Here is a 22,788-nt window from a genome sequence, read left to right as displayed (position 1 = left end):
AAAACAGGTCCTTAGGGCTTTTTCCAGCTTCCCATCTATACCAGTATAAAGCATAAAAAGAGCTGGAAGGGAAACTGCAGGTGAAATTGGTGCTCCCTCCTTCCTGAACACGCAGAGATGGAGAAATCTGTTCCACACTCAATATGCTGCTCATTTCTGTTCAGAAAGACAGGGTCAGACATACACTGATCTCTCTACACAGTATTCATTGTCTTCACACGTTCCCAGATAGAACCTAGAGTTACGTGACTACATCCCCTCCTTCTCCATCACTGCCACATACTGTTCAGAATGTCTTCAGCAGCCCCTGGACTTAAGGCCAAGATGAAGTCACAGGATTAACAATGGAGCTGGCAAAGGATTCCTCTCCATTTATCCTGCCCAAGTATCCTCAGCAGAGGAATATTCTTCTTCAGAAAATAGGATTCTGCATCTGGTTGCCCAGCCAATCAGAGACAAGACCCCATACAAGTCCTAGAAACACACCAACAATTTCTGACCTAGACTCAGTTTCCTGTCACTCAAAAGGAGGGCTCAAACACTGCTTGCTTGAGACCAGCTTCACAAACAGTGAGGACATCCCCCATGAGTCCACAGCACAAAGAGAGCTGACAACCATTCAAAAGTGGGCTGCCCCATCGTGCACTGTAATTATTCAACTTGAGAGAGATTGGGATGGCAGTTTGTGGCAGGAAAAACACTTTGGTTAGGAATCTTTTATATGAACTTTCAACAAAATCCTCATATTATAAATGTGCACACATACCATGTGCTAAATTATCTATTGCTTTATGTACATTGTTCGAATACAGAAATCACACAATAGAATTACTATCATTCCCAATTTACCAACAGGAAAACTAAAGCTGAAAGAGATTGAGGAATTCACTCCAGGTCAAACACCTGGTAATAACTAGAACACATATCTATCTGGTAAGGGGTCCATGGTGTTTGGAATCTGCCACGCCACTTACATTTGTGATACTCAGTAAATGTTTTAAATGGTAGAGAAGATACGTTCTAAAAATAACAGGAGTCTGCTTTTTGGGTTTCTTTCTACTAGCCAAAAAAACGGAACAACTTAAATGTACTGAATGACTCCATTTACATGAAATGTTCAGAAAAGGAACCTATGGAGATATAAAGTAGATCACTGGTTGCCTGTGGCCAGGTATCGGAACAGGGATTAACTATAATTGAGCATGAAGGAGTTTTTTGTGGTGATAAAAGTGTTTAAACCTGGATTATTGTAATGGTTTCATAAGTCAGCTAATTTACCAAAAATCACTGAACTGTACATTCAAAATGGATGAATTTTGTGGAATGTCAATTTTACCTCAAATAGCGTTGTTTAAAAGTAAATAAGAATTATGTTCTATCTTGCCCGTGTCACAGTCCAGGAATAATGCTAGTTTGATTGAACATACGCATATTAGTTTAAACAGTCATCTTGTGCCCAGAATGTCCTTAAGAGATCTGAAAATTATGAAAGCAATACTCTCTGTTCCCTGTAAGCTTAAAAAACAGCTGGAAAAAAAAAAAAACATCCAGGGGAAATTTAACAGTACAAGATAGCAGTAATTAAGATTGTTCAGAATCTAAATGTACTTCTGGAAAATTGGCAGTGTAAATTGACTATATAACCTTCTTTCCAGTGAACAACTGAAATAAATAAAGGAAAGAGCATGGGGAAGGAACTAAACTCAGGGAACAGTACCTTCCACACACTCAAATAGTGTTCTGGAAAGTGGAACAGGATTGGAAGATATCTCAATGGCTAACCTCTGACTTTCCTTCCCAAGAAAAGAGATGTCACTGTGGTTAATAAAGGAAGTCCTGAAAAAGCTCATTAGTGTCTCCCAATTTAGAAATGCAAAGGCTGACGTTAGGAATGGACTGCTAGACAAACAGAAACTAGTACAGGTAAAGTTCCTTTTTTTTTTCCTCCAGATCAGACCACTTCATGAATAGGATAGTGTGGGTATGACCACACCATCATAAAGCCTACTTGCTGTGAAGCGTATTTCTGATGAAAATACTGATCCATTGAAAAATTCACCCGGATATTGGAAGGTATGTGTCCAGAATAAGACAGGAATACCTCCAACAGCCTTGACATTCATGCAACTAGTAAGGTAGAATCCTGTAATCTACAGCAACCCACCTTACCTGAAATCGAGGAGAAGCCAATTGATCACTAGATATATTGCATAAATTAAATCTTAGATGAAGTGACTTGCAGGATATACATATTGACAGTTCTAGATAAACAACACAAAGATTAGTCCAGCTTAAGCTTTTATGTCAGTGTTTGAATAGCATGGACTCTAGAAATAATTTTATCTTTTGTACATTTATTTTATATACACACACACACACACACACACACACACACACATAAATTGAGCCTCCGGCACTAAGTATTGTTCACTCATAGAGGATTCTGTAGTGAAAGGATATAAAAGGCCTACGGTGCGGTAGGAGGAGGAAGAATTGAATAAATGGATTTTTTTTAAAAAGATAATTATAGATAGTGATAAGCACTTAAAAAATACAATATTGTATTGAGCTAGAGAGTTGCTCTTGGGGTGAGGGAAGGCATCTGCTCTAGACAGGGTATGGAGAGAGGGCTCCACTCCGACACTTATTCTGTAACACCAGACAAGGTATCGAACCTCTCTCATGTTCAATTCCCTTTTCTGCAAGTAGCCAGTATCTTTCTGGGGGTGCTGGGCTCAGCACTGGCATTCATCATCTCATTCACTTCTCATAAGAACCCTGCATGGTAGATTCTGTCAATATCCACATGGTAGATATGAGGAAATGGAAGCATAAAAATTATTAAGTCATTTTCCGAAGATCACTCAGCTACCGAGTGGTAGATCTAGAAATACAACCCAAGTCTTTGGTCTCAAGCACGTTGCTACACTGTCTCCCTAAAGTAGGATGGACCCAACCTTGAAGGGTTCCAGTAAGAATTAAGTGAGAACACACATTCAAATCACCCAACACAACACCTTCCCTAGCTTAGGCAGTCAACCAGCTGCAGGCAATGTGCAGAATCTTGCGGGGCGGGGGGGGGGGGGTGTTGGGAGACAGAATCTGAAATTGCAGAGGAATCTAGCCCAAGATAAATTTCAATATTTTTCTGAGATATATGTAGCAGGTTACCTGGCAGATTTCATGTGTTATCGTAAGTATCCATGGTCTATCATATTCTTACTGTTAATGAGAAGTCAATTCATTAAGGTGTCATATTGAGAGATTGGGTGGGCATATTATAATATGAAATGAGTGTACCACCCAGTATTGGCTACAATTGTTTATTTTTTCCCATTATTGACTCTTGCTCCCACTTCTCAGGATATTGCTATAGTACAAGAAAGGACAGAGCAGTAGACACAATTATACTTACCAGACAAGAAACCCCAAACTTGCACAACAATTCTGAGCTTTCTTTCCAAGGTAGCCTATAACTCCACAGGCAAAATCATCTCATGTGTTGTATATGTCATTTGAAATCAATCACTTTCACATCTGGCTAGCAAAAGAAAAAAAACAGCCAGTTCTCCTGAATCCTCTCTCTCCTGATTTCTGCATTGGGAAGTTTACTGACTGGTTCAGCAATGGCAGCTTCTATTGTGACTAGGCTTCACCACAATTTTACCCAATATCACTAGAGGGCAGCAGCGAGGCCAGTGTAAGCATCACAAAATATTTGAGCAGGACACCAGGTGGCAGTGCTTCAGCTTTCTTTCTTGCTGCATGCAGTGTGCTAGAGCCTGATTCTCAAGGAAGGAAAATAGAAAGATTAAAAAGATAAAAGATTCCCAAAGGGGTGACATTTGAATAAAGACATGAAGGAATTCAGAGGTTCACCATGTAGATATTTGGGGGCATAAAATCACAATAGAGAGGACAAAGGCAAGGAGCACAGGTCTTGATATAGAAACATGCTTGGAGCGTTTAAGGAATAATATCTTTCCCTGAGGCCCATTATTCTTCCCAGCACACTATTGCATAAGGAACTTGCTAAAGCATTCAGCACTGTTAACTGATTAGCGGATGATTTCCTCGTCTATTGATCCTGGGGCAATTTGTGCCTAGGTTTGGCATCTTCTTTCCTAGTTCCCTTTAGGTTCCTGTTTAAACCAGTAATGTCACCATCACTGAGACATCCAGCCACCCTGTGCTGGGGCCAAGTGCTTCTCCATAGTTCAAACCTTGCTCTTTAGGAGCCCCATAAATGCTACACTCTGGCTGGCAATAAAAGTTAGAGATGATATTCACAGTTAGGAAAGTTCTTTCTTATTTCTGAAAAATTAAAAAAATTGGAACAATAAAATCTATCTCATAGGGTTTATGATATTTGAATTAGATAATGAATCTGAGATGCATACTACAGTGCCTGACATATAGTAAGCCCAATAAGGACCAACTTTCTTTTTTCTAGTAAAACCTTCCTTTCCTTCAATGTCCAGGTCTGTGTTCTGTTACTGCTTGTTGTTTTCTCCACATCAGTTCAATGATGGGAGCTTCTAAGAAATTTACTTAAGCACTTATTTTCCTGGAGACAGTCATTATTTTTCCCTCTCTTCTTAGGTCCTATTCTCCTAGCCATACTGATTCACTCAGGATGCTAAAAGGACACAGATGAGGTTTTATTTTCATTTCCCTAATGAATAATAATAATAATATTCCCTGATGAATAATGATCATTTTGTATATTTATTAGCTATTGGAAATAATATTTCTGAATTGGAGCTCCAAGGTTTTGCCATTCTTACTCTTTTCTTATTGATTTACATGAGCTTTTAATATATATTGCATTTGAGTCTTTATCAGAAATATGCATTGCAAATACAGTTTACCATTCTGTGCCTTGACTTTCTCCCCTACTAGCAGTGATTTTTAACAAAGACAATTTTAAAATATCTTTTCATGTTCATAAGAAGCCAGTTTCAAAGTTTTAGTTATTTGTCTTAACACTTTAAAAATGTTTTCACTTGGTGACTTCTGATGTGAAATCAGGCATCATTCTTAATGATATTTCCCAGAATACAATATATCGATTTTCCCTGTGTATTGGCAAGATTATTTCCACTTAAATAGACCCCTGGATTTGCCTTCAATGCCTTGCAAATTTCTGCCAAAACCACAGTGGTGGACTTGCAGAATTCCTTATTCATCTTTATGGTTTTCCACATAGCATTGCTCCTGAATAAGAAACTTGTTTTTTAGGAAGTCAAGTAGAGCAGTGAGTGAAGGTACTTGCTATGAGCAAATAGGTTATGGAATGGGTAATGGAAATGGTAGTTATAAATACCACCTACAATCATGTGGTCGTTTGCAGAAACAAGAACTATAATACTTATGACAATTTCTTTTTCATTTTGATATGAATATGGTTATGTATACATTAACCATTTTTAAATCTCTCCCCTACTTGTCTGCCTGTGGTAACATATGATGTGCAAGTATAAGTTTATCTCATATCTCATTGTATCTCAGTGGTTAAGATGCAGGGTTCAATGGGACAGTGTGAATGAGGTATAAGAGGAAAGAACACCACCCCAAAATGGATAAATTAACTGGGTGTACTCTCTTCGGGAGAGGGTTAGCTTGGTTTTGGTTGAATGGGGAATAACTGCATCTTATTAACAGGAAACATAGTTTTGCTGTTGTCTTTATTTGAAAGTTGTGTTGTTAAAAGAGGTATAGATGGGTGACTAGTTGACATAGAGGGTACTGTAGTAGCTTTGTAGTGTCTCAACTATCTGGATATCTATGTCCCAGAATTTGCATCCCTGTATTGTTCTGGGTTAGGGTTGGCCACAAAAAAGACTTGCGCAAGGTTTAGAAGGTAGTTGTCATGAAGTAGCCACATTTTTTATGCTCTGCTGGTTGGTGCAGGGCTCCAGGAACTGGGCAACTCACACATGTGGCTGCTGATGAACTAGCTCATCTTATTGTTGACTCACAACTCCTCTACCGCCCACCCGATCTCCTCCTCATCTTCTCTTTGTCTTGGACCAAGTATGCGTGTAGCATGAGGGCAAATGACACCCACCTCTCCTGCGGTCACCCACCATTCTGAGACTGAAGGAGGTGAGAGACAGACAAGTTTTAGTGTATCTTTGTGGGTACCATTGTCCTCATGGGTTGTAGTATCCGTACATGTCACAGTCTGTCCATGCTTTGTCCACATCCAACTTTCCTTCCCAAATGACACTCTAACTGACTAACAGTGAATTCAGGCTCAACACCAGATGCAAAGATAACAGCTTTGTGTAGACCCCTCCACCAGCTCTAGCTATTGCCTGAGTTCTATTCTCTACAGTGAGCCTCTTATTCTAGATCACTTGTAATTTGCTTCTCTGATTGTACCCTGACACAAAGTCTAAGAGGAAAGGACTAAGGAAATGATTTTCATGACCATTTCAGATAACTAGACCCAGGTTTGTGATGTGAGTGTCTTTAGGTGGAACTGCCACTTTAAATTATTATGGAGCAAGTTTTCAACTTTAGACAATTTTACACATGTTCTGTGTGATGGACTTAAAGTCAAAAATTCAAGACTGAGTATGTATTAGTAGAAAGTTACTCTGGACATCTGTTCCCAAGTGAGATAGCAGGAGATTTTATTTAGAATTAAATCTCCTGATCCAGACCACAGATTAAGCAACCACAGGACTACCATTTCTTGTCTGGCATCTGCAGGTGTGCCTTTCAGCGTGGCTCCCGCAGCAAGGGGGCTCTCTCTTATTGAGCTCTGGGGTTTTTGTTTGGCTTTTCCTATTACTTCAAGCACTGTGAGGTCCCAGAGAGCACAGAAGTAGTTTGCAGAATCTTCCACCAGTAAGGCTGAAATGGTGAGGCTGATGAATTTATGTCTTTTCTGAAAGTTTACAGAATATCGGCCATTCTTTGCATTTTGGCCAGAAGAACTCTGATGAATAAGGAAAGTCATCTCTCCACTGGGAAGCTGCTTATACCAAACAATAACGTACCAGCTCCAGCTTGTTTCATACTGACAGCTCAAGGTGACTGCCTCCCCTAGCTGACTGGATATGGCTGGCTGGACTTGAGTAACTTTCTGGACCGCACCAAATCCTGTGGGAAAAAATCAGAAAACAGAGCTGAAGTAGTGAACAAAATAATGTAGGAATTAGACTAATTTAGGACCCAAAGAAAAACCAAATTGAAATCATGATAAGCTTTCTTTTCTCCAATCCTCCTTTCCTCCCCAAGTCCATGTGAAGTACCATGTGCCTGTGTGCAGTCCTTTCAACCTGAACATTTGTACCCATATTTGGAACCATCCCTACCAGAGAAGATGAAGGCCAGGAATACCCAGGGCAGGCTGGAGAGCACCATGTGGCAAGAATTCCCCTGCACATATGTTTTCAGTTCTGCCTCAAGCTGAGAGTTCAGTGTCTTTGAGGGCCTAGCAGCACATATACATAGTACCTGGGTTCCTGTGTCACTCCTCCAAACAGGAAGTAGGGTGTTATGTTCATAGACCACGTGGTCAGTGCACAGATGGGGAAAAAGTCTGGCTCACCACAAAACTATGTCTACTTTTCTTCCCACGGTAATTGTTAGGCAGTATCTGAAAAGGAGCATGGAAAAATGAGTATTAAAGTTTTGAGCTGAGGGGAACTACAGATTAAACAGGTTGACACGTGTTGATAATTATTCAGCAGAATAATTTTGCCGGTCCATTTAAAATAGAATTTAGTATAGGGTATGCACCCTTCTTGTAATCTACTTACTGGTCATTTATTTAGCCTCTCTTTACTTTTCTCCAGTCTGAATCAGTGGAGTTCTTTTAAAACTCACAGATTTTCAGCTTTCTTGGTGAAAAGCAATATTATCCAAAATAATTAATGTATCTCTTTTTTTTAACCGGGTTCTAGGGCTCTATTTAGAGTTTTCACTAAATAAAGTTACTTTAACATGAAATGTTAAAAAATCAGCCCCTCAGGTTTTCAGAATCTATGCAGTTTTTTATGTTTTCATGAAATTATAACAGGAATAATATATTCTTTTGAAACCTGACATTGAGTCTTATTTATTAGACTTTGAGGAAGATCAGGATATTCCAGATATTCAGTCCTGTTGCCTCCCCAGGTAGAACTGTACTTAGTAAATCGTGTGTCCTATGCTTGTCTTGATGTCACATTTTCTATCCCATTGGTCCAAAGTGTTCTGTCTCACTTGTGAGGAGCTGATTATTTTACTCTTTGTAAAATAAAGTCAAGATAAGCACGCCAGATCTTTCTGTGACACAATGCTATAATGCACTCCTACAAAACATGTTATCTACAGGCTGTAAACACTCAGTACATGTCAATGCCACAGAAGTTGGTAACTGACGTTTTGTATACTGTTACACGTTCTTGTGGAATGTAGCTGTCAATCTTCCATTTGGTTTCATTGTTTTAACGAGAGAATTAAAATAAAAGAACCAAAGGCATATAGACAAGTAGAAAAGGAAGTACAGACAGGGTCTCTAAAACGGTGCTAGTCCTTTGACTTTAAGGTCAAAATAACTCATTCATTAGTGACGCAGGGGTGAGAGTGTATTTTTAGTTGAGACATCTACTCCTCTGTCCCATTTCACCTGTGAGTGCTGACAAGCAGCTGACACCCTGGTTTGCAATTATGTATAGCTAAGCAGAGGAGAGCCATGAATGCCCACAGCAGTCTGGGGAGCAGCATAATGGCAGGATTTCCCCCTTGTTGAAATGGCCCTGCTCTGAGTTCCTGACAGTAAAGGTGCAAGGTCCCTCAGCTGCACTATAGCAGCTGTCTCTGAAATGTAGTTTCTGGCTGGATCAAGTCTGAATGTGTATAACACCCAGGTTGGGAGATTTGGCCTGCCTTAAACATTGTGCTCCCTTTCCTTGTGGTTTAATGATAAATGATTATATATAGTAAAGGACAGTCCAGTGATCAATATTGAAGGACATATGGGAAGGAGATTTATTACTTCAAATTTCCAAATTTAGTAAATTAATCTGTGATGGAATCTGAAGGGCTTACCAGAAACAAATTCATTATGAATCATGCTGTGTTTGCAAATATTCATTCATGTTCTTCTGATTGTTTTCTTGCCTCCAATTTCGATTCTAAGGTGAAATATGTTCACTGATCCTCCACTTCCCTACAAAAGATAAGCCAGAAGCCATCACCCCCCTTCCTTCCTACTTACCCGCCAAATCATGGGAACTGGTAACTTCACAACAGCAAATATCGCTCAGACAAATGAGAACAAAACAGGGTTCTGACTTCTGTTATATCTCCAGTTGTGTATTGGAATAACAAATGGTAGTGGCAGTAAAATCATATTCACTTGTGATGTAACTCTATGCTTAACTTATTAGAAGTTGTAGGAAGCAAGGCTCCACAGGTCCTCTAAATCCAAATATTTGGCCATGTGTTTGTCATGAGTGCACATATATTGTTTGGTGCAATTCTATAATTATCGTTATAGTTGTCACGAAGACAAATTTTCTCATAACATACTGCTTAATCAGTGAAAATATAAAAACTATTAACAGTATAAATGCTTTCCAAAATAAAAATATTTCCTTCTCTTGACATTGAAGGAATGAAGATTCTTTTCCATTTTATCCTGAAATTTCATCTAATGAAGTTGTTTATGCCAAATGATCAAATTTCAAGCATTTTATTTTTGTTTCAGCACCTCATAAAGAAACCCCAATGAGAATAACTGAGTTATTCTGTTGTAGATTGTCTTCAGACTCTCCTTGATTCCTTTATGGGAATTCCAAGTTCACATATCATATGAGGGCACAGAATCACTACTGGGGTTCCCAAATCTTCCCTAGTCCCTCCCTGTGACATCCTTGATGACTGTTTTCTCATGCTGACCATGCATTCCCATCCAGGCATTATATCTTATTTTAATCTTGTATATTTCATTCAGGTGAAAGCTACTCTACTCATATATACATTCTACTCCGAATTTGTTATTAAACTGTTCAAACTACTAGAAAAAAAGCAAAACGAACTTTGAGAGCCAGAGGAATTCATATAGTGACATCTTTGTTTTAAATTTTAAACTATAGTCATCATGCTGTACATTGCATCCCCAGGAGGAATTTATCTTTAACTGGAAGTTTGTACCTGTGGAGCACCTTCACAGACTCCCACCCCCATCCCCACTGATTCTGAGAATCGCCAATCTGTTCTCTGTACCTATGAGTTCTGCTGTGTGTGTGTGTCTGTGCCTGTGCTTTAGATTCCACATACAAGTGATTTCATACAGTATTTTTTTAATTTTAATTTTCATACAGTATTTGACTTTGTCTTCACTTAACATTATGCCCTCTAGTTTCATCCATGTTGTAAATGGCAGGGTTTCTTTTTTTTTTTGATGACATTATCCTTGTTCATTCATCTGTCAATGGACACTTAGGTTGTTTCCAAGTCTTGGCTATTGTAGATGAGCTGCAATGAAGAGATATCTTTTTGAGATGGTGCTTTTATTTCCTTCAGGTATATACCCAGAAGTGGAAATCCTGGATCGTATAGTAGTGCTCGTTTTAATTTTTTTGAGGCATCTCCATACTGATTGCCATAGACATTGCACTCATTTACATTTCCACTGACAGTTCACAGGGTTCCCTCTTGTTTTCATTCTTACCAACACTTTTTTTCTTTTCTTTTTGATAATAGCCATTCTGACAGATGTAAGGTGATACCTCATTTTCATTTTGATTTTCATTTCCCTGATTATTAGTCATGTTGAGTATCTTCTAATTCACCCATTGGCCATTTGTATGGCTTCTTTGGGAAAATGTTTATTCAGATGATCTGCCTATTTTTTAATCAGATTGGTTTTTCTATTGATCATATGATATTTTAATATATTTTGATATTAACCACTTAGCAGATATATAATTGGAAAATATTTTCTCCCATTCCCTAGATTGCCTTCTCATTTTGTTCCTGGTTTCTTTTGCCTCACAGTTTGATGTAGTCCCACTTGTTTATTACTGCTTTTGTTGTCTTTGCTTTTGGTGTCAAACAAAAAATCATTGCCAAGACTGATGTCAAGGAATTTGTTCTGTATGTTTTCTTCTAGGAGTTTTATTGGGTTAGGTCTATGTTCAAGTCTCTAATCCAATTTGAGTTGATTTTTGTGTATGGTGTAAGATAAGTGTCCAGTTTCATTCTTTTGCATAGGGCTTTCCATTCTTCTTCACCCCATTTATTGAAGAGACTTTCCTTTCCTGAAAGTATATTTTTGGCTTCTTTTTCATGAATTAATTGACTATGTACACATGGGTTTATTTTTACTTTTGTTTTTTAACATCTTTATTGGAGTATAATTGCTTTACAATGTTGTGTTAGGTTCTGCTGTATAACAAAGTGAATCAGCTATATGTATACATATATCCCCATATACCCTCCCTCTTGCATCTCCCCGCGACCCTCCCTATCACGCCCCTCTAGGTGGGCACAAAGCACCGAGGTGATCTCTCCGTGCGATGCAGCTACTTCCTACTAGCTATCTACTCTAGATTTGGTAGTGTATATATGTCAATGCTACTCACTCACTTCGTCCCAGCTTACCCTTCCCCCTCCCTGTGTACTCAAGTCCATTCTCTACATCTGCGTCTTTATTCCTGTCCTGCCCCTAAGTTCATCAGAACTTTGTTTTCTTTTTTTTTAGATTCCACATATATGTGTTAGCATACGGTATTTGTTTTTCTCTTTCTGAATTACTTCACTCTGTATGACAGACTCCATGTCCATCCACCACACTACAAACACCTCAATTTTGTTTCTTTTTATGGCTGAGTAATATTCCATTGTATATATGTGCCACATCTTCTTTATTCATTCATCTGTCCATGGACATTTAGGTTGCTTCCATGTCCTGGCTATTGTAAATAGGGTTTCAATGAACAGTGTGGTACATGCTTCTTTTTGAATTACGGTTTTCTCAGGGTATATGCCCAGTAGTAGGACTGCTGGGTCATATGATAGTTCTGTTTTTCAGGAACCTCCATACTGTTCTCCATAGTGGCTGTATCAATTTACATTCCCACCACCAGTGCAAGAGGGTTCCCTTTTCTCCACACCCTCTCTAAAATTTATTGTTTGTAAAATTTTTGATGATGGCCATTCTGACCGGTGTGAGGTGATACCTCATTGTAGTTTGATTTACATTTCTCTAATGAGTAGTGATGTTGAGCATCTTTTCATGCATTTGTTGGCAATCTGTATATCTTCTTTGGAGAAATGTCTATTTAGATCTTCTGCCCAGTTTTGGATTGGGTTGTTTGTTTCCTTGATATTGAGCTGCATGAGCTGCTCGTATATTTTGGAGACTAATTGTTTGTCCGTTGCTTCGTTTGCAACAACATATTTTCTCCCATTCTGAGGGTTATCTTTTTATCTTGTTTATGGTTTCCTTTGCTGTGAAAAAGCTTTTAAGTTTCATTAGGTCCCATTTGTTTATTTTTGTTTTTATTTCCAATTCTCAAGGAAGTGAGTCAAAAAAGATCTTGCTGTGGTTTATGTCAAGGAGTGTTCTGCCTATGTTTTCCTCTAAGAGTTTGATAGTGTCTGGTCTTACATTTAGGTCTTTAATCCATTCTGAGTTTATTTTTGTGTATGGTGTTAGAAAGTGTTCTAATTCATTCTTTTATATGTAGTTGTCCAGTTTTCCCAGCACCACTTATTGGAGAGGCTGTCTTTTCTCCATTGTATATTCTTGCCTCCTTTATCAAAGATAAGGTGATCATATGTGCGTGGGTTTATCTCTGGGCTTTCTATCCTGTTTCACTGATCTAGACTTCTGTTTTTGTGCCAGTACCATACTGTCTTGATTACTGTAGCTTTGTAGCATAGTCTGAAGTCAGGGAGCCTGATTCCTCCAGATCCATTTTCCTTTGTCAAGATTGCTTTGCCCATTCAGGGTCTTTTGTGTTTCCATGCAAAGTTTAAATTTTTTTGTTCTAGTTCTGTAAAAAAAAAAAATGCCATTGTTAGTTTGATAGGGGTTGCATTGAATCTGTAGATTGCTTTGGGTAGTATTGTCATTTTCACAATGTTGATTCTTCCAATTGAAGAACATGGTATATCTCTCTATCTGTTTCTCCATCTGAAGAAAGCTGTTTAATTTCTTCCATCAGTGTCTTATAGTTTTCTGCATACAGGTCTTTTGTCTCTTTAGGTAGGTTTATTCCTAGGTATTTTATTCTTTTTGTTGCAATAGTAAATGGGAGTGTTTCCATAATTTCTCTTTCAGATTTTTCATCATTAGTGTATAAGAAGGCAAGAGATTTCTGTGCATTAATTTTGTATCCTGTTACTTTACCAGATTCATTTATAAGCTCTAGTAGTTTTCTGGTATCATCCTTAAGACTCTCTATGTATAGTAGCATGTCATCTGCAAACAGTGACAGCTTTACTTCTTCTTTTCCGATTTGGATTCCTTTTATTTCTTTTTCTTTTCTGATTGCTGTGGCTAAAACTTCCAAAACTATTTTGAATAATAGTGGCAAGAGTGGACAACCTTTGTCTTGTTCCTGATTTTAGAGGAAGTGGTTTCAGTTTTTCACTATTGAGGATGATGTTGGCTGTGGGTTTGTCATATATGGCCTTTGTTACGTGGAGGTAAGTTCCCTCCGTGCCTACTTTCTGGAGAGCTTTTATCATAAATAGGTGTTGAATTTTGTTGAAAGCTTTTTCTGCACCTATTGAGATGATCATATCGTTTTTATCCTTCAGTTTGTTAATATGGTGTATCACATTGATTGATTTGCATATACTGAAAAATCCTTGCATTCCTGGGATAAACCTCACTTGATCATGGTTTATGATCCTTTTAATGTGTTGTTGGATTCTGTTTGCTAGTATTTTGTTGAGGATTTTTGCATCTATGTTCATCAGTGATATTGGTCTATAGTTTTCTTTCTTTGTGACACCTTTGGTTTTGGTATCAGGGTGATGGTGGCCTCATAGAAAGAGTTTGGGAGTGTTCCTCCCTCTGCTATATTTTGCAAGAGTTTGAGAAGGATGGTGTTAGCTCTTCTCTAAATGTTTGATAGAATTCGCCTGTGAAGCCAACTGGTCCTGGGCTTCTGTTTGTGGGAAGATTTTTAATCACAGTTTCAATTTCAGTGCTTGTGATTGGTCTATTTATATTTTCTATTTCTTCCTGGTTCAGTCTCAGAGAGTTGTGCTTTTCTAAGAATTTGTCCATTTCTTCCAGGTTGTCCGTTTTATTGGCATGTAGTTGCTTGTAGTAATCCCTCATGATCCTTTGTATTTCTGCAGTGTCAATTGTTACTTCTCCTTTTTCATGTCTAATTCTGTTGATTTGAGTCTCCTTCCCTTTTTTCTTGATGAGTCTGACTAGTGGTTTATCAATTTGTTTATCTTCTCAAAGAAAGAGCTTTTAGTTTTATTGATCTTGGATATTGTTTCCTTCATTTCTTTTTCATTTATTCCTGATCTGATCTTTATGACTTCCTTCTTTCTGCTAAATTTAGAGTTCTTTTGTTCTTCTTTCTCTAACATCCTTAGGTGTAAGTTTAGGTTGTTTATTTGAGCTTTTTCTTCTTTCTTAAGGTAGGATTGTATTGCTATAAACTTCCCTCTTAGAACTGCTTTTGGGGCATCCCATAGGTTTGGGGTCATCGTGTTTTCATTGTCATTTGTTTCTAGGTACTTTTTGGTTTCCTCTTTGATTTCTCAGTGATCTCCTGGTTATTTAGTAGTGTACTGTTTAGCCTCCATGTGTTTGCATTTTTTACAGTTTTTTTCCTGTAATTGATATCTAGTTTCATAGTGTTGTGGTCAGAAAAGATACTTGATATAATTTAAATTTTCTTAAATTTACCAAGGCTGGATTTGTGACCCAAGATGTGATCTATCATGGAGAATATTCCATGAGCACTTGAGAAGAAAGTATTCTGTTGTTTTGGATGGAATGTCCTATAAATGTCAATTAAATCCATGTTGTTTAATGTGTCATTTAAAGCTTCTATTTCCTTATTTCTTTCCATTTTGGATGATCTGTCCACTGCTTAAAGTGAGGTGTTAAACTCCACTACTATTATTGTGTTACTGTCAATATCCCCTTTTATAGCTATTAGCATTTGCCTTATGTATTGAGGTGCTCCTATGTTGGGTGTATAAATATTTACAATTGTTATATCTTCTTGGATTGATCCCTTGATCATTATGTAGTGTCGCTCTTTGTCTCTTGTAGTCGTCTTTATTTTAAACTCTATTTTGTCTGATATGAGAATTGCTACTCCAGCTTTCTTTTGATTTCCATTTGCATGGAATATCTTTTTCCATCCCCTCACTTTCAGTGTGTATGTGTCCCTAGGTCTGAAGTGGGTCTCTCCTAGACAGCATAGATACAGGTCTTGCTTTTGTATCCATTCAGCCAGTCTATGTCTTTTGGTTGGAGCATTTAATCCATTTACATTTAAGGTAATTATCAATATGTAGTTCCTATTCCCATTTTCTTAATTGTTTTAGGTTTGTTATTGTAGGTCTTTTCCTTCTCTTGTGTTTCCTGCCTAGAGAAGTTCTTTTAGCATTTGTTGTAAAGTTGGTTTGGTGATGCTGAATCCTCTTAGCTTTTGCTTGTCTTAAAGGTTTTAATTTGTCCATCAGATCTGAATGAGATCCTTGCTGGGTAGAGTAATCTTGGTTGTACGTTTTTCCCTTTCATCACTTAAAATATGTCCTGGCACTCCCTTCTGGCGTGCAGAGTTTCTGCTGAAAGATCAGCCGTTAACCTTATGGGCATTCCCTTGTATATTATTTGTTGTTTTTCCCTTGCTACGTTTAATATTTTTTCTTTGTATTCAACTTTTGATAGTTTGATTAATATGTGAATTGGCGTGTTTCTTCTTGGATTTATCCTATATGGGACTCTCTGCACTTCCTGGACTTGACTGACAATTTCCTTTCCCATATTAGGGAAGTTTTCAACTATAATCTCTTCCAGTATTTTCTCAGTCCCTTTCCTTTTCTCTTCTTCTTCTGGGACCCCTATAATTCGAATGTTGGTGCATTTAATTTTGTGCCAGAGGTCTCTGAGACTGTCGTTGATTCTTTTCATTCTTTTTTCTTTATTCCGCTCTGGGGTAGTTATTTCCACTATTCTCTCTTTCAGGTCACTTACCCGTTCTTCTGTCTCAGTTATTCTCTATTGATTCCTTCTAGAGAATTTTTAATTTCATTTATTTTGTTGTTCATCATTGTTTGTTTGCTCTTTAGTTCTTCTAGGTCCTTGTTAAACGTTTCTTGTATTTTCTCCATTCTATTTCCAAGATTTTGGATCATCCTTCCTATCATTACTCTGAATCCTTTTTCAGGTAGACTGCCTATTTCCTCTTCATGTTTTTTGCTCTGGTGGGTTTTTCCCTTACTCTTTTCTCTGCTGCCTATTTCTCTGTCTTCTCATTTTGTTTAACTTACTGTGTTTGGGGTTTCCTTTTTGCAGGCTGCAGGTTCATAATTCCCCTTGCTTTTGGTGTCTGCCCCCATTGGATAAGGTTAGTTCAGTGTCTTGTGTAGGCTTCCTCGTGGAGGGGACTGGTGTCTTTGTTCTGGTGGGTGGGGTTGGATCTTATCTTTCTGGTGGTCAGGGCTGCGTCCAGTGGTGTGTTTTGTGGTGTCTGTGAGCTTAATATTATTTTAGGCAGCCTCTCTGCTGATGGGTAAGGCTGTGTTCCTGTCTTACAAGTTGTTTGGCATAGGGTGTCCAGCATTGGAGCTTGCTGGCCATTGGGTGGAGCAGGGTCTTAACATTGAGGTGGAGATCTCTGGGAGCGCTCTCACTGATTGATATTACATGTGGCCAGGAGGTTTCTAGTGGTCCAATGTCCTGAACTCAGCTCTCCCACCTCAGAGGCTCAGGCCTGACACCAGGCCGGAGCACCTAGACAACAGGGGTTTATATTTGGACTCTCCATTCTGCTCCACTGATCAATGCGTCTGTTTTTATGCCAGTACCAGTGTTTTGACTACTATAGCTTTGTAATATAGTTTGAAATAAGCAAATGTGATGCCCTCAGTTTTGTTCCTCTTTCTCTAGATTGCTTTGGCTATTGGTGGTCTATTTTGGTACCATACAAACTTCAGGATTTTTTTGTTCTATTTCTGTGAAAAGTGCCATAGAATTTTGACAAGGATTTCATTCAATCTGTAGATTGCTTTGGGTACTATGGATATTTCAACAATTTAATTTTTTATGTCCATGAGAACAAAGTATCTTCCCATTTATTTTTGTCTTCTCAATTTCCTTAATCAATGTCATATAGATTTCAATGTACAGGTCTTTCACTTCCTTGTTTAAATTTATTCCTAAATATTTTCTGTTCGATGCAATTGTAAATGGAATTGTTTTCTTAACATCACCTTCTGATAGTTTGTTAGTAGTATGTGGAAACACAACTGATTTTTGTGTATTGGTTTTCTATCCTGCAACTTTACTGAATTTGTGTATTAATTCTAACATATACTGACATCTTGTGGGCACGTCTCCCACTGCTAAGCCACATGATGTGATTTTCTTTTCACTTTCTCTTTTTGTTTATGAAAAAGTACACATTAAGAACTGGAGTAGGAAGTCTCTATGCTGTTTATTTTCGGTTGAACAAGGTTTAGTTCATAAGCAAGTTAAAAGATTTTTCTAATGGAATTTTTATTGGCATTTTTGTGGCCTATTCAGGAAGAACACCAAGTCTTATACAGCCTTGAGAGGAGGGGGAAAGTCTCTCTAAATGACAAGAAAGATGGGGCTTCCCTGGTGGTGCAGTGGTTAAGAATCTGCCTGCCAATGTAGGGGACACGGGTTCGAGCCCTGGTCTGGGAAGATCCCACATGCCACAGAGCAACTAAGCCCATGTACCCCAACTACTGAGCCTGCACTCTAGAGCCCGTGAGCCACAACTACTGAGCCCATGTGCCGCAACTACAGAAGCCCAGGCGCCTACAGCCCATGCTCCACAAGAGAAGCCACCGCAATGAGAAGCCCACGCACTGCAACGAAGAGTAGCTCCCGCTCTCCGCAACTAGAGAAAGCCTGTGCACTGCAACTAACACCCAACACAGCCAAAAATAAAATAAATAAATTCATAAAAATTTTAAAGAAAAGAAATACTTTTAAAAAAATGACAAGAAAGAGTAAATGAGACTCAGATACAGAGGGTGATGTGCTCAAAGTGACTGAGAAGGTTAAGGTCAGATCCTAACCTAGAAGCCAAGTTGCCCGATTCTCTGGTCTCCTAAAATGTTTCTAGGGATCATGTGTTAATAGGAGGGCATTTATAGACGGCATGTCTTGGTATAAAGGAAACAATAGACCTGGCACTCATCCTTAAGCTCCACAAACCCTGTTCCTAACTGGTCTTTCCCCATTCTCTGCATGTGCCTAGCGGCCCCAACACAGAGTGGACTGGCCAGGAGGAGAGAAAGGAGGGAAATAAGGAAAGAAACTGTAAGAAAGAAGGGGGAGTAGACTTGAAAACGTTTTCTTGTTATCTTCTCAAGTTTAAGAGAACTAAAAGAGATTGAGGAAAAATAATTCTCTTCCCATTGGAAAAAAAATTACACTTTTCTTTGTTCCTACAAAAAATTGACAAAAATGGATCAATTAAGCTGGAAAGCTGCATAGCCACTTCCTGTCTTCCTCTTTGTGTGTCATCCCATTGTAAGTAGCAAGAAAACCTTTCATAATGGATTGGGACAAGGCCAGGAATCATTGAATGTTTGGAAGCTGTGCCCAGACTATTCTGCTTATAACAAAGAGAATAAAATATATCATTTGTCATAGTTTCCACATGACTTCAATATTGCATGTGAGCTAACTACTCTTTCCCCATCTGATCAGGGATGTTACTGACAGAGATACAGCAGGCCCCTCTTGCGACTAAACACACGAATGCCGTCACCAGATCCCAGGCAAGTCCACCTACCAGCTTTTGTAAAGTTACTGTACGGATAATGGAAGAGAACAGCTTAGATGTGCGTCTCATGTTACAGATAGGACAGTTTTGGTCATTTAAGTTTTTAGAATGATCACTGTGTGTAACAAGACAATTGTTGCAGTATTTACAGACTTTTTGCTTTTTTTCATTTTTCAAACCACATGATGTTTCCTTCATTCAGGCAGATGGGTGATTCTCAGCTCATCACTTCAAGGAAAGGATGTACTGCTGGGGAAAAAATAAAGCTGCCTTGCTTACCATTTTATTTCAAAAGTTTTCGTCCTATAGGCAAATCAAAGGACAAGCATCAGTTACAGATTTAGGAGATGATACACTGAAATAATACAAGTTAGCCTACCTGAGGCAAAATAAGCATTTTCTAAGTGGAGCAAGGGGGAGAGGAGAGAGTATCCGAGTAAAGCAAGGAGGCATAAGTATCGATGGGTCCTTGGAGGAACATTGAACCTTGTCCCCTAGAGACATCTTGGAAAGAAAACCACAAGACCTCTGGGCCACTTTCATGTATTAAATAAATCTCAGTGCAGCCCTGGTTAAAACTTCCATCTTCATTTCTCTCTTCTGCTCTTTGAACCTGAGGCTTGACTCCTGGCTGCAGTAAGGTCAGCATGGCTTGCTCTGTTCTCTTCCTCTGCCTTTTGTCTTTGGTTCTAATTCCCTTGAGGTTAGGGAAGAAACAAAAATTAAGAAGAATTTTTTTAAAATGGCAGACACTTTCTCATTTAACTGGTGTGCACCTTTGGGTGTCACTGCTTTCCTGCCCAACCACTGATGGCCTCGATGTGCGAGCATCCCTGTGAGAGAGCAGCCGGGGACCCTCAGGAGACTCCTCAAGGCAGGATCTTCCCCTCCCTGTCAGATCCCATTCAGGAAGCACTCCCCATGGCCTCTTGTCTCCCCTTTTCCTGGTGGAGAACTGGCTGATGACTCAGGCCTGCTGCCTTCAGAAGTGGCACCTGTGGGACACAGCACTCACTTCTCCTCACCATGCCTCATGGAGACACCCAGGCAGCCCCAATGCTGCCCCCCTTCACTGTACCATCCTTCTCTGATTTCCTCATCTTCTGCTTAAGTAGATGCAAAAATAGATAAAAATCTGCTCCAGAAACAGATATCCAAAGACAGAATGCCATGCAGTTTTCCTTTTTACTCTGATGATCTCTGTCTTTAAAAGCAAGTATTTTAGGATAGCGATGTCTGAAGTGGCTCATGGGGAAAGTGGAACACTCTGATGATACTCTTCTCCTGACTGCTCCATCCCTCACATTAGCTAAAGAAGTGAAGATCAGGGGTTGCAGGGTCTATACAGTTGCTTCTTCATAAATCCTAGAGTGCCTCGCTGTGAGTTGTTCTTAATGGAAAATGGTGAACGCTTAATGCCTCTTGGTCCCTAGTTCTGGGTCCCAGCTGCCAAATTTGTGACAATGAAAAATGCTCCAGAGTACATCTTATTCATCTAAATGGAAAGAAAATCTCTTTGATTCTATAAGTGATTCTAAATAAAGGTTTCTAATTCTTAAGACAAAATAAAAAAATATACATATATAGTCCAATATTTTATTTGTGTAATTTATATATATTATAATTAAATATATGCCAATAATATTAGTAATATCAATTAATATTTACCAATTAGATGAGCTTGAGGAACAAAATTCAATAATAAGCCCTGCACCAACCAAATCACCACAGATACAGGAAAAGGAAAGCCTGGCTGTGAGGATATGGCCGAAGATTAAACATGGTCATAAAACAATTATAAGTCATCAGTGTGGTCTCTCCTAGAAATTATTAGGCAACTATGAAGGCAGAGGTTAGATAATTATTGTGCTATATTTTGCAATAAACAAAATTTTATCAGTGTTGTAAATTGCTTTCTTCAATATGAATTTTAAATATTGTAAAGAATCCAGAAAGAGTAAAAAGATTAATTAAAATTATAAAGTATAATATATTTAAACTTTAGAACAGAGAAGGAAATATTAAGAAATAACTGACTCATGGCCTTTAACATATAGAGAGGTTTTGTTTTTTAATTAAAAATAAAGAATGAAAACAAATAAACAACGAACACTTACAAAAATCTTTGATCCAACAGCATCCATCATCATAACAATAGCCCTTGGCATAGAATTAAGACTTTCTCCATTTCACATTTGAGTACCTGCAGTTACAAAAGGCATTCCACTAACAGCTGGCCTAGCTCATTAACGTGACAATAACTTGCACTTTCATCGGTTTTATACCAAATCTCACCATTCATTAAACCATGGATAAATTTCTTTTTGCTGTTGTTGAAAACAAGTCATTACCTTGTTTATCATTAAAAAAGAGATTTTTTTTTACTAATCAAAATAGGATATGGTTTAATCAGAATAAGGTGTTACGTGCATTAGGTGTCCCCAGGTGGGTTCTGAGGTTCTCTAACCACCTAACATCTAAGTGAATACACAACACATACATTTTCATATCATCCATCCTCCTGAAATTCAGCAGTCTTCCATTTATAGTGTTTTTCAAAGCAAAATCTCCCAGTCACTTGAACCAAACTCATCAAGAAACTCACTAAAAAAGTAAACCCCCAACCTCATGCCAGACCTACTGAATCAGAATCTGTTGATCAGAATAAGACATATTTTTTCTTCTTGTGATTCTTAAATGTACAGTAAAATTTGACAAATACTGTCCAATTGGTTAACTCTGGAGTTTTTATTTTTTAATCTCATCTTATATTGCCTGCAGCATTTACTTTATCTCAGAAATCCCTTCATCTTTAAACATTCTTAAGCCTCAGTTTCCTCAACTGAGGATGGGTTAATATTACCTTGCGGTGTTTAGATTATAAAATGAGTTGTAAAGTGCTTAGCAATGGACTTGGCATATAGTAAGTGTTCCATAAATGATAATAAAGATGATTGTGGTAATGATGCGAATGACAAAATAAGGGCAGGTGGAAACAAGGATCCCATGATAATTCTCTGATCTCTTTCCCTGAACACATTGGGCAGACTTTAAAGCTATAAACCCAAAAGATTAAAATTAAACAAAACCAGATGGTGTGGATAAAAGAATACCTCTCTTTCCCTAAATCAGGAAATTTCCACATCTGCTTTCCTTCTTTGTAGACCTTGCCTCTTCCCCTCCCCACACGGGAGGGGTGAGGAGGGTTGATTCTGTTGTTCGCAGTCCATTTATGAGTAGGAAATTAGTCCTTAGTCTAAATTAAAATGTTGGACTCAAGACTCTACTCACTCTGCTTATATCGCTTGCATTTTAAGTCTTTGCCTACCTGTGATAATAAGCAAATCTAAGGAGAGCTAATTTAGTACGCTGTGATTGGCTACCTCTTTCTCTTTCTCTTTCAGCTCAGATACTTGAAAATCAAGTCAACTCTTGGCCAGTTTGATGAGTGGCCTCTCTCTCCTACTCATCCTTAGAGGAATTCTGAGCTTGCTTTTCTGGATTCAGAAGGATGTAGGAAACTCCACTTAGGCCTGAACCTCAACCCACCTTTCCTGCTTTAGAGGTAATCAGGTCCTGGTTCGGCTGAAAGTCCTTCTTCACTTTCCATTTGTATTAAGCTAATACATATAAGCATCTTCAGGAATCTTCCCAGTGGTGAGCAGGGCAGGATTTGGCCATTCTTACGTCCCTGGAAATATCATCATGGCACATAAAATCCTCACTTCAAATGGAAATTACCAAACATTTTAGTTGAATAATAATGAATATATGACATATCGAAACATGTGGGATACAGCAAAAGCAGTAC

General features: G+C 38.4%; 1 long non-coding RNA gene across 2 annotated transcripts in view; it reads left to right on the top strand.

Moving 5' to 3' along the window:
• LOC138842556 (uncharacterized) overlaps nucleotides 1-22,788 on the top strand; it is a 241,459-nt gene that overhangs the window by 118,440 nt on the left and 100,231 nt on the right. Inside the window, exons 4-5 of one of the 2 annotated variants that reach the window (XR_011377249.1) lie at nucleotides 1,951-2,073; nucleotides 22,382-22,615. The exons of the other annotated variant lie outside the window; for it this stretch is intronic. This is a non-coding gene — a long non-coding RNA (uncharacterized lncRNA). Of the gene's footprint in view, nucleotides 1-1,950; nucleotides 2,074-22,381; nucleotides 22,616-22,788 lie in introns of those variants that run through there. 2 annotated transcript variants of the gene reach the window in all.

This window comes from Globicephala melas, chromosome 2, assembly GCF_963455315.2.
Source record: "Globicephala melas chromosome 2, mGloMel1.2, whole genome shotgun sequence".
Classification (NCBI taxonomy): Eukaryota; Metazoa; Chordata; class Mammalia; order Artiodactyla; family Delphinidae; genus Globicephala; species Globicephala melas.
Note: the sequence above shows the minus strand (reverse complement) of the source record. Positions and strands in the feature narration are given on the sequence as shown.